Here is a 13,073-nt window from a genome sequence, read left to right as displayed (position 1 = left end):
ATCTAACAATCAGATGAATATGAAAATATACGTTGTTCTTAGCACGCAGGTTTCACCCAAAAGTACCTACCCTGCATTGGTGTCAAAATTTGTTTAAAGTGAAATTTGTGAAATTTTACTTTAAATGGCCCTGCATTTGCCTTGCTTTGATACTTGTAATTATAATGAATCAGTAAGTTTTAGCAGCATCTTTAATGAATTAGTAACACAATTTGGACAACTCGGACATACAAAGTTATGGTATAATACATTGCTCTAAAATGGCCGCCACATTACAAGAAGTAAACAATGGCCCTCGTCATGGAAAACAGACTTACTATGTAGTCCGTTGCCATGACGACCGAGCCTCTGAATAACTAGGAAGGGGACGCCATCAGACGTCCCCTACGGACTTCAGGTTACATGCGATCGAACGCGAGACAGATAGTGAGAGGTGAGAGACCGTCCCATCAGTGCGACTTCTTTGTTTTCAGTACATTGTAAATGTAGCGAGCCCGAGTGCGCTGTACTAAAGCAGCACGCGCTTGGTCCAAGACGGCATATATGCGAGCACTAACCTTTCAATTAGAAGGGGAACACTGAGAATGAGTTCATATAAGTTACACGCTAGGAATGTTATGCTTATGTAGAGCTTTAAATAGAATTATTTGGTAAGGCTGTGGATTACAGAATGTTTGTATGTATGTTGAGCTTTAAATAGAATCAGTTGGTAAGACCATGGATTACGGAATGTTTGCAAAATGAACTCAAAATAGCAGGACATTGCTAGAGGCGAATTTAGTAACATGCACCGATTAGTATGTTTAGACTCAACTATATTAATGGAACTCTGGGCAGAGGGTGGAACTGCTTTACCCAAACTTGATTACTAGACATGCAATCCTTAGTAGCAATATTGCTAAATGAGCATTTACTTTCTTCAAGGGATCTAACCCGAAATTGGAAGAGCAGACAAGGGGCCTCATCACGACTTGGGCGGTAACGCCGGCGCTACTAGCGCCGGATCACGAGTTCGACGGTAATGTTAATCCCCATTCCCCATTGAGCCCATTCGGGAAAGCCCCATTCCCCATTGGGCTCAATGGGGAAATTTCGCGCTAATACCGTCAGCGGATTTCCCGCCGGCGGTATGAGCGTAAATTTTCGGCGGATTTCCCCCAGCTCAGAGCTGGGGTGAAATTTGCCGAAGTCTTGATTTGGCAGACCCTTAAATCCGGAGGTAATAGCGATACTGCTGGATTTAAGGGTTACCGCCAAAGTCATGTTGAGGCCCCTCTGCTAAACTAAATTAAAGGGGAACTAGAGAAACCGAGGTAATATCAACAACATTCATTCTGTACTTCTAAATTAAGAGTGTGACCATATATGAAGGGCAAACTAACTTAGTTTTGTGAACCTTTCTCTTGACCCTCCCTGTCCTCCCCATTTCCCTACCTATTTTTGTCTGGCTATTTACCTTTTTGCGTTTTTTGCTTTTCTTACTTTTGGATTTTTGCATTACGATTTTCTTTAATCAAACATACTGCACTGTTTCAATTGCATTACATGTATGTATAATAATGTGAATTAACATAATGTTTCTGTTACTGTTCACAGTTATATTTTTAACATATATTTGAACTTAGCCCTGATTTGAGAAAGGTCTATAAAGGGACCGTAACACGTGTCATTCTAAAGGGCATTTATATATATATATTAAATCTTCTTTTGAAACTGGGCGTAGTCTCACCCTGGGTCTTCTCTTCTATTCATTTTTGTTTAGGTGCATTATAAAGGGTAAAAAACTGGGGTTGGGGGGACCCCCTCCAAAAAAAAAACATTAGATGCAAAGTTTTTAGATGGAAAACATTAGATGGAATGGCATTAGATGCAATGGCATTAGATGGAAAGACTATAAACCAAAATAGTCATTCCTATTTCCAATAGGGGGCATTATTAGACCATGGAAATACATTTTTGTATTATAATCTCTTTATAAGGTTTAATTTTAACCATGCATACACTAAATAAAAAAAACACATTACCTTAAAGTTCCTCTTCACATCCTGCAGTAAAATATTATAGCACCTGCTTTTGGCACCGCTGCTCTGATCCTAACAAATACCCACCTATTTAGTGGAGCTATCTGAAGGCAGGCTCGTATGTGTACGTTTATTCCCATGTTCTCTTGGGAGGATTGTACTCATTATTAGTTTTGGCTATTTGGTGGTGCTAAGGCACCACCTACAAGCTGAAACTGCTGCATTGGAGTACAGGTAGGGTGGCATATGAGGAGGGACACATATTTAGAGTGCTCGTCGGTTATTTATCACCCATCGACTGCCCATGGCCATGCTAATTCCTATGGCCATAGCCCCCACTTCCTGTCCGTCCCCATCCAAAACACATCTTCCTGTGATCTCTTTGAGCTAGCTCTTTCAAGCATTACCATCACACATGTTGCCATAAGTGCCTGGCTGCGACTTCAAAGAGTTAATGGCTTAATTGCAGCTACTGCTGTAATAAAAATGTCCTACCCAATTGTGCCCCCAACCATTTGATTTATAAGCAGTATGTGTGTCCTTGCACTGAAGGCCTGTTAAAAAAACAAACGTTGGCAAAGCCAACAGTTTGGCTTGTGTATGGGTATTAGATAGGCATTTGCCAGGCACTGCTATCATATGCCCATGTACTTGCACAGTTTTGCATGTTGATACCATGAATAGCCAGTTAGTGCCATTAGGGCTGTGCCTGGCAAATTACTATACCAACCCACACTGCAGTAGCTGTACCTAAACGTTCTGCATATAGCGCTTTGGCAAAAGCATTGTATAAATAACAAGTTACCATTTTTACCCAAAAGCCCCAATTGTTGGCATTGCCAGTGCTTGTTTTTTTGTGCTACTCGCCTGTTTTCAGAGAGTAAAAGTGACTGGAACTTATCAGTAGGGCTCTGGGCCTTTGCATGGAACTGTTCAAGTGAAGAAGAGAACATTTAGGAGAGGCACTATTAAACTGTAGGAGACCCATGCTCTAATCCCGGCGTCTTCATCCATCGCTTTGAGTGATCCTCGGGCAACCACGTTGTCTCCATGAGCCTCAATTTCCGAAATGGGGAACCGGGTGCTTAGAAGGATCGCTGTGCATCCCCAGATTTCCATTTAAGGGCATTTCTGCCGTTTGCGCTCTGCCTTGGCGTGCCATGGAAACCCTTTGACTAGGGGTTGAGAGGCCTGTATTTGCCTTGTTTACTTATGTGATTTCTTGGTTCCATGTGATAATGTCCCCGCAAAAATGTCGCCATGCAAAAATGGCGCTGTTCTTTTGCAGAGACATTATCATTAGGAACATGCAGGGGTCACCCCTGCAACCCCTGACATGTTTTTTTTTTTTATAGGGAGCCGGGGACACCCCTGCAACCCTTGCTCCCATTTACCCTATATATTGTCCTCGTATATAATGACGCCTATGCCTATTCCCAGCAACTATATGTAAGGCGACATTATATACAGGGACAATATTACCTGTTACCGATCACTTAGTCTGTATTGCTAAAATGCAATAATGCTCATTAAAGAACACGTGATAACAGGATAGGCGGTGTTTAGATCACAGGGAACACTTATCATTTCTACTTTGTTTAAAAAGCGGATGAGTGGCGAGATGGACGGCCACATACATGTTATGTGTAGTCTTGGGCAGGGGAGCATGTGCAGCAATCATACTGCTCTGGATTATTGGTTCACATTCGATGAAACAGGAGCACAAACCTACCAATTGCTCGATTTAGAGATTTTAGCACACGCAAAGACAGAAGAAATAGGCCTATGGCACGAGCGTCTCTCTTCCCTGGACAAGGGCACCAACCAGTCCAGAGAGCAGGAGGTTCATGTGGCGGACTGACTAAGCCAGTCAGGCTCCTTCTCAGAATCGAATAGACAAAGACTCCATGAATCTTCGTGCTGCAGCTTTTGTCAAATAATTGTCCATTCTATTAACAGAGCACTACCCGCGTGTATTTGTGTGTTGGAGACATGCTTGCAAAGTTTGACTTCGAACGCTTGTCTTTTCTGCATGACTTTATCACAGAGCTGTCCAATGACTTCACGGACTCCAAGTGCAACATCACTCATGTTGCACAGTGCCTGGCAGCTGCAGTGCAATTTCCTGTGATGCAGGGGGCAGACTGAGGAAGCAGATAAGCTCAGACAACTCGGAGCCCATCACTGAACATATTCAACAATCTAATGAACATGCAAGGTTACACATTAATCACACAGAAGATGGAGGAAAACCAATGAAGGTTAACACTGTTCATATGCAGTTATTAATGTGAATCCTGGGTGCCAGCTATGGGGTTACAGCCATTACATGTTCTGGGCCTGACCTCCACATGCTTTGGCCTCTGGGGTTTAGATTGGTTGCAGACTAGCTCACCTGTTTCTACTATCCTGTAGTAGTTAGTCGATCTCGTTGTATTATAAGGCCTTTTTGTGTTTGTAGATGTTTTGTTGCTCACTATTTACAGCTTTTTTCATATGTAGTAACATGCAAGATATATGGCCTAATTCATTTAGTGTCCTGCATTAAAATATGTTTTCTAATTTCTTGATGGTTTTACTCATTTCTTTCAGGGTATTTACCATTGTTGGTGGCTTGCTAGAAGCAGGTCGGCAGCCAAGCCACTCAAACCTCTGTGATTTATTCTCTCCAAATAGTAGTTGTGATTTAATAAGCGGAAGTCATTCCTGGTGGGAACATTCTGTTTGGTGCTATGTGTACGGCCCAGCCGGTGCCTGCGAGTTGGCTTCAGGAAGGGAGGTAAGGGTTGCGCTAGAAGTTGCAGCGTTCATCTTGCAGAGGTGGCTGTCAATGTAGAAGTTGGGTTATTTCCCTCAGGTGAACAGCTGAGAGATGAAGTCTGTTTATTTATTTTGTTGATATCGCAGTAAAGTGATACGGATGGATTCTAGTCACCTCAGCCTTTCTACACAGGTTTCGACCCATAACGTTTGTGCAGCTTAAACATAGAAACCTGACAATATAATCTGAAGAGAGAGAGAAAAAGGAAAAAAAAAAAGAAAAAAAGAATTAAAGGGAATTACAAGTGTCCTCACTGGCAGAAGAATTTAGAATGCGGTTGAGATCAGGTTTACTGTCAATTGATTGAAGACGGAGGTGTGTCCACATCAAGAAATTAAGTGAGAGCTTATGGAGTGCTTCAGGAATGCTGTTGTTGTGGCTGTGTTGTGGCTCCCTTATCTTGAAAGCGAAATACTGCAGGATTGATGGTACGAACGTTAAAAACAATTCTACTTAACAGTCACCTAACACCATTTGGATACTCACTTTATCCCATTTACGCACTCTTAGGTCATTTAATTCATGACAAACCATGGAAACAACGATCAGAATTAAGTTCCGCCCTTTATTTCATAAATTGGGTGTGTACTCGCATTTGCGCGCGCATTCAAGGAGTGCTTTAGGAGTGCTGCTGTTGTGGCTGTTTGGGCGGGTTGGCGGTCGGCGCTAGCCACCACGAAACACCCTAACTACCTGAAGCAATCCATTCCCTGCTCTCCATTCTCGGCGGAGAAAGCCGGGAGAAATCAATTACAGGTACACTGCCTCTGTAACTTTACGTTTGCTCACTAGGAAAAGTAGAATTTGATATTCACAAGCAGTAGAAGTTAATAGACCACATGCTAGTTAGTAAACAACGTGGAATTGGGTCTTTGGTTAGTCTGTGAAGAGAAAGATAAGTGCATTAAATCTCCCCAGAGAGGGGAATATTTAAAATTGGAAACGATCATGACGGCGGCGTATACATTAAAAAAAGGAATGCCATCCAAAATTGAAACATTGAAATTGATTGAGTGGAGGAAACGCGCTATCCTAAAAGCAAACAAAAATGAACTTAATTTAAATCAAACTAAAATGTGATCCTGTACGAGGGCCAATTCAATGGCGGCTGACAGAAGATCTTACTGCACGGCAGAAACAATTAGGGACAACCCAAAAAACGTGATAACTATGGAACAAGAATCTACCCTGGACAAAAACCAGGGGGATAACCCCAAGTGCAGTTTACTGATAGACTTAACAACACCAGCCCAGAATTTAAGTCCCAGTGACCTAACTCTGCAAGAAATTGACAATATTACCAGCTCTGAGCAACCCACACAATCAAACAAATATCAAAGTAACGAAAAGTGCGAACAGAGACTTATCATGAAATAAAAACCGCAGTACAAATACATAAACAACTGACAACAATGGCAGTTCCAGGAGAATCAATAATGGACAGCCAGATCGTTGAACAATTAAAGGCATCAATCTCAGACCAATTGAGTGGAAATAATAGATCCACCAGTAAAGGAGAACACGCAATCTCTTCACCGAACACAAGTAAAAACCCCTGGACTCAAAAGCCCCGGACGCCTGACTCAGATAAAAAAATGCATTCAAACTTATCCCAATCACCTCTAATGTACAACAGATCTATGCAAAACTCATCAATACTGTCAAAATCATTGGGCAATGAGACACTGGAGCATCAGAGAAAAAATAAAAAGGAGCTCCAGCACAAAGCATTGACACAGGTGGATCATAGCATGATGGAGATCACACTTACTGCAATGAACATGTCGATTTCAGCTCTTACTAGATTATACGAGAATATGAATAAGAAGATTAGAGAGCAAACGGTACTGATTGAAAAACTGTTGTACCAATATCGACCTAATAGCAGGGAAGGCAGCATGGAAAATAATAAAGCAATCGAAATAACAGTACAAAACTTGCCAAAGCTAAACTCAGAACATAAAATAAGGGAAGTAACACTAAAACCAATAACCATTCAAGATGTAGAACTATCTTCAACCTCAGAAATGTCCTTAATATAGATGTTAGAAAAACTAAAGAAGAAGCAGAAAGAAAAATGAACTTCGCAATATTTAGAAAAGTGAGGGAAATAACACACGGATCAAATAAAGCAGCAAAAAAAATGAAGAACATTAAACCTAATAAAGAACAAGCACAAACCAGAGTCAAACAATTCATTAATGCCTTAACAACACCGAAAAAACGACAAGCAGAAACTTTTAAAGTAATAACTCAGAAATACAAAGAGCATAATTTAAAGCTATTAAAAAATCCAAGGCAGAAAAGAGGAACACAGCAACGAATTAATGAGAACCGCTAGATTTGCTCTCGGATCAGATTGAAATTATGGATGCAAAAGAGGAACAACATATAATTCCAGAGATTGAAATAAATGAACTAAATACATTAGTAGAAAGACGAAATAGGCAAAATAAGAAAAAAAGTAGATCCCAAGTTGAGACTGCGCCCAATTTTTTCAACACATAGTTTATTACATTGATGCCCTTTGCGATGACACGTGTTTCGGTCCCTTTTGGACCTTTTTCAAATCAGGGATGATTTTATATGTTAAATCAAAAAATTATCACAGAATTATAAAGATATTCTCCAAATAATACAAAAGCAACATTTAAACGAAGATAGAAATGTTCATTAACATGTTTAACCAATTATGCCAATAATGTAATAGGTAAATTAAAACAAACCATAATAAATAGTAGTTGTTAAGTCAAAGAAACCAAAATGCCAGACAAAAATGGAGTGGGGGATAGGGAGGGATGTTGGGGGTCAAGAGATAAACAAAACCACATTTTCGTTAGTCACTACTACATGTATTGTTGTATTGGTAATCAAAGAAATTTGAATTAAAGTTATCTGTTTTACCTTATTTTCATCTTCTGCCCCTTAGTGGGTTAAAGTAAATAGTAGTCTCTCTTCGAGTCTCAGGTTGAAAAAGGTCCAAAAGGGACCGAAACACGTGTCATCGCAAAGGGCATATCGCAAAGGGCATCCATGTAATAGACTATGGCCCTCATTACGACCCTGGCGGAAATCAACTGACATGACCGCCATAGCGTAAATAGCGTTTCCGCCACTGCACGATGGAGGAAAGTGCGGCTAATTCTGACCCATCGGGCACGAGCATTACGCCATGGCGGAAGTGCAAAGTCCGCGATGGCGGAAATGACCCCAAAACGCCCCTTACCGCCGTCGTACGTCGCCCTAGGTGCAATTCCGCCACCCATCTTACCGGTCACCGTAATGAGCGGTCAGCGCAAAATACGGTCACCGTAAATATACGGAAACGGAAGTAAAAACATGGGGCCGGAACGGGAAACAGCACGCCGTACACCTATAAAAGCAGAATCCCAACACAACCATTAAAATCCGACCCTGAGACACATCCCAACCCTTAGCCACCCCAGTCCAAAAAATCAATATGGGAAAAGTTACTAAAAAAGCGTGCGACCGCAAGCGGCAGGTCCACTTCTCCCACGAGGAACTCACCGTGCTCACAGAGACCCTCCAGGAGAACGCTGCCGTCGTCTTCTCCACGCAAATGACCAGGACGGCACTTGCGAACAAGAAGGCCATATGGGGGTGGGGACCGCACCCCGCAACCCACAGCAATGCAGAAAGCGATGGGACGACCTACGGATACGCGTCCGGAGCATACTCTCTGCCAACCGGAACATTGCCACAGCTACCGGGGGAGGATCGGAATCACCCATCAAGTTGACCCCCTGGGAAGAAATCTGTGCCTCCACCATTGGAATGGAGAGCATAGAGGGAGTCGGAGGGATGGAGAAAGGAGTGCAGACATCAGAAGAATCAGGTAGGTGGCCCAAATGAAACTATGCCAAATCCACAATTACCAACCATGTGCAGTACCATGTGTCCCCATAGTGCACTAGAAACACATGTCCAGGAGAACGTCCACATACATTGCCATGACAGCGCCCCTTAAAAGTCAGATTAAATAAATAAATATTTACAAATCCAAAAAACACACTCTACATGTGCAGCATGCACACCCTAACTGCAGACTGCAAAATAACTGCATCCCCAATGCACACAAAAATGAGACCACCTCCAAGGCCCTGACCCAAATCACCCCCAGGTACCACCCCAATGCATGTGATACAATTGCCATTACAATCACCACAGACCCATGAATAACGCTCGCCCTCCTTTACTCCACCACAGGGTCCGATTCCAACGACGAGCTTCAGGACACCCCTACCAGCACACCTGCAAAGAGGGCCAAGACCAACGGCCAAAGACCCTCCACCTCAGCTGCACGGATCAAGGCACGGCAGCTGCACAAATTGAGTGGCAGCACACTGGAGGGGACATCAACAGGCACCCCAGCAGCCAGCATGTCCACAACAGCAGCTCCACAGGTCCCCCCAATGGATGCCACAGAAGGCACTGCTTCTGGTGGCAGCAGCACCATAGGTGAAACTGCTTTCATGCCAGCATGCTCCGACACAGAAAACGGTGCTGTAGATGTAGGATCCATCCATGACCTGTCCCAATCCCCCTGTATGTTTCATCCCGTACACCATGAGGACACCACGCAGGGGCACCCACAAGACGACGACTGGCCAACCCCAACAAGGCCTGTTGCAAGGCAACATGAGGCGTCCAGCCCCTCTGTGACACCACCGCAAATGGGCATGGCCCAGCAGAGGCAACAGTCCCTCGAGCAGATGATAGTGCAACAGCAGCAAATGGCCACGCTCCTCAAGGAGCATGCTGATGAATGTGGGGGTTCTAAGGCAGCCATTGAAACATCTACTGAGACACTTAGGGCAGAAATCGAGCGAAGTACAGAGACACTAAGGGCACAAATGGAGAGAAGTACCGAGAGCCTGAGGGGTGAACTGCATGCGACGTCCAAAGACGTATGTGGTGAACTTGCCGCTGTGCGCCATGTGCTCACTGAGCTCTCACAAACCCTTAGGGACATGCATGGACGTGAGCAGGCAGAGACATCATCCGTTGCAAGTTCCGTCCAGGGCAGCCCCCAACGTAGATCTGGGAGGACCCGGCGCTCCACAGGCAGGGGTGCCCCTGATACCCGGAGAGGGGGCTTGCAATAGCGTCTGCCCACTGACAATGAGCGTCATTGGACACTGGTGTTCGGGGGGGAGGTAGGAGGGTGGAGGGGGTGTGTTGGGCTTCTTTGGGTGGCGGGTCGATTGGGTGTGTAATGTCTTCTCACATCTGCAATACAAATCTTCATATTCATCCTATGAGATGTGTGGACATTGATCTCTGTGTACGAGGCCTATCCTGGCATACAGTCCATATTGTGCATGTCCCAGACACACACAGTGCCACAAGTCCCGTGTCCATGTAACAGCCACCAAGCGTGAGTGCTAGAAGCATGCATCTATGAGATTCTGCCGTAATTCACGGGCCTCCTGTGCCTCGCGGACCCCTTGAGGTGCTGCCACATCCCCACCCTCATCATGGCCATCTTCAGGTGCTAGCAGTTCTGCGTCGGGGGGCATGGCCACATTCCTACGTACGCACATGTTGTGTAGCATGACACATGCCATGACCATCTTTGCCACCCTCTCATGGCGGTACAGGAGTGCCCCGCCAGACCTGCTGAGGCAGCGGAAACGAGCCTTCAGTAGGCCGAATGCCTGTTCTATGACCACACGGGTACGTGAGTGGGCATGGTTGTAGTCCTCCTCATGCTGGTCCTGTGGGTTCCGGATTGGTGTAAGGAGCCATTTCTTCAGTGGATACCCGCAATCACCTGTATGTGGACAAGAAAGGATGTTTGTGGAATGTCATTGCTACGTACGCACCCCCCCCCTTCCTGCCAGGTCATTCACGCATCACCTACCCCACATACTCATGCATTAAATGAGACTCACCGAGTAGCCAGGATCGGCGCCCTGCGTGTCGCTCCATGTAGCGTGGTATTCTAGAGTTCCGCAAGACCATAGAATCATGTGTTGATCCCGGAAATCGGGCAGAACAATGTGTAAAGATCCTGTTGGAGTCACACACCATTTGCACATTGATAGAATGATATTGTTTCCGGTTGCGGTACTGGGCCTCCATGGCATGTGGGACAACCAATTCCACATGGGTGCAGTCGATGGCACCAATTCAACCCGGTATGCCGCCAAGTGCATGGAATCCCACTTTTGTGTTTGTTAGCTCCTGCTCCGAGCGTGGTAAAGTGATGTTGTCGTCTGAGTGCTTCAGGAGGGCATCAAGCACTTGGAATAGTGTCCGTGAGAATAGTGGCTGTGAAATGCCATGCAACTGTCCGACTGTGTGCTGGTAGGTGCCTGTGGCCAGGAAGTGGAGTACAGACACCACCTTCAGTAGGGGTGGGATGGCGGTTGGGCTATCTATCATGCTGGCAAGGTCAGCGTGTGTCATGTCGACAATGGCGGTTATGGTGTCCCGGTCCAAACGGTAGAGGGTGTGGATCTGCTCAGCTGTGAGGTTGAACGGATTAGCTCGGAGGCGTGGGATTGCGGGCTGCCTGCGTGGTGGTAGTGGCTGTGCTGGTGGGGCTTGCTGGCCATGCCTTGCCCTCCTCCTCCTCCTCCTCCTCCTGCGTCTCCTCTGTGCGGCCGGTTGTTGTAGTAGTTGGCGTCCGTCTTCTTCTTGAAGTTGGAGTACTTGCAGTGCAATCAGGTCCCCCAGGCCCAACATCGCTAGTCCTGCCGGTAGCATTCTGGAGTGGGTGTGGTTGGGGGAGGGGGTTGGGTGTGCAATTTATGTGTTTTCAGGCTGTATAGCCTTCACCTGTGGTGATTCATTCCACCTGTGTCAGCTGCAATGCCTTTCGTGCGAGCACGTCCCGCACACGACGCTGCAATTCGACGCATGGCATCTTGCATTTGCAATCATGTTCTTAATCCCGATGGCTGTGGAATATTGGTTTATATGTTAATTCTGCTATGGTCCCATTGTTGCACATACTATATTTGCATTCGCGAGCAGACTTGTGAAGGGTCAGTGGAATGTAGTGCTCGATCAACGGTGGACCCTCATGCAGCACTGTACCGACGTTCTCCGATGGCGGGGAGTCCCATCAGTGATTGAGGCCAGTTACCATTTTCACACACAGCCGCACTGCATACATGTATTTGTGAATACAAGCGTTCACAGATGCCTTTTCAACGTGATGTTGCAAATGAGGAATTCGAAGGACAGCGCTTTCGGTTTTCAACTAGCGGCGTGGAGACGCCCACAGGTCTGACTGGAAATGTAACGTTCTATTGTTGAATGTCCTTGGGACAGGGCCCATGACGGGAATGCAATGATTGATATGGTCTGAATGGGATGCGCCATGGCGTAGTGGACGATAAGGCAGGACGTTCCCAAATACATGTGACTTCACTACACAAGGAATCCGGGCAGGAGCACAGTGGATTTTGAAGGCTGCATTACGCACAGACTCTATGGAAATTTCGAATGTTATGTGAGTGAATATTCAGGCGTTTTCATTACGGGATGAGGGAATGATGAATGGATGCATGGAAAGATGATTTAATTGGGAGTCTGCCATGTACATGCCTATTTGGAATCTGTCCCCTTCCCCTGCGCTATGTGATGCAAGGCTGCCATAGTGGGACCATCGTCTGTCTGCCCTTGTTGAACCCTCCCTGTCTCGACGCGCCTTCAATCACTTGTGTCTATGCACGTTGATGATCCCATCTGATGGATCCTGTTCTGACAGGCGCATGCACACAGACACTCGTTTGAAATAGTGTATTCACCTCGATTTGTGTCGTAATGATTCGCAAGTGATTTTTGGGTGCAATTGATCCTTATGAGTGGGCTGGCATGCATATGGTTGTAGGTTTGGTGTGTTGAATGAAGTGAGTAATGCATATGGAGTTCGGATGCCCATACTATTATTTTTTTCATTTGGGTGACAGGTATCTCCTCCCCTTCTGCCGCTGCCATCTGTACGCCACTCCTGCAGATGGCTTCTACAGTCGACACCTGCAGCTTCGAGTTAATCAGTGGAGCACCATTACGATCTTATGGGACGATCGCCAATGGCCCACATGCCCTTACGCAGTACTAGTGGCTAGGTGCAGCATACCTAGCTTCCAGCTGGACTAGTGCCTACTTCATGGGACGGCCCTGCGGTTCTAGGCGCTTCCATGTTGCCTTTTTGGACGTTGATGTAGCCCCTGTGTGCCATGAAGGTACAGGGCGTC

The sequence above is a fragment of the Ambystoma mexicanum genome, chromosome 13 (genome assembly GCF_040938575.1).
Source record: "Ambystoma mexicanum isolate Mex_15411 chromosome 13, UKY_AmexF1_1, whole genome shotgun sequence".
NCBI classification, from domain to species: Eukaryota; Metazoa; Chordata; class Amphibia; order Caudata; family Ambystomatidae; genus Ambystoma; species Ambystoma mexicanum.
This window is presented reverse-complemented; position numbering follows the sequence as displayed.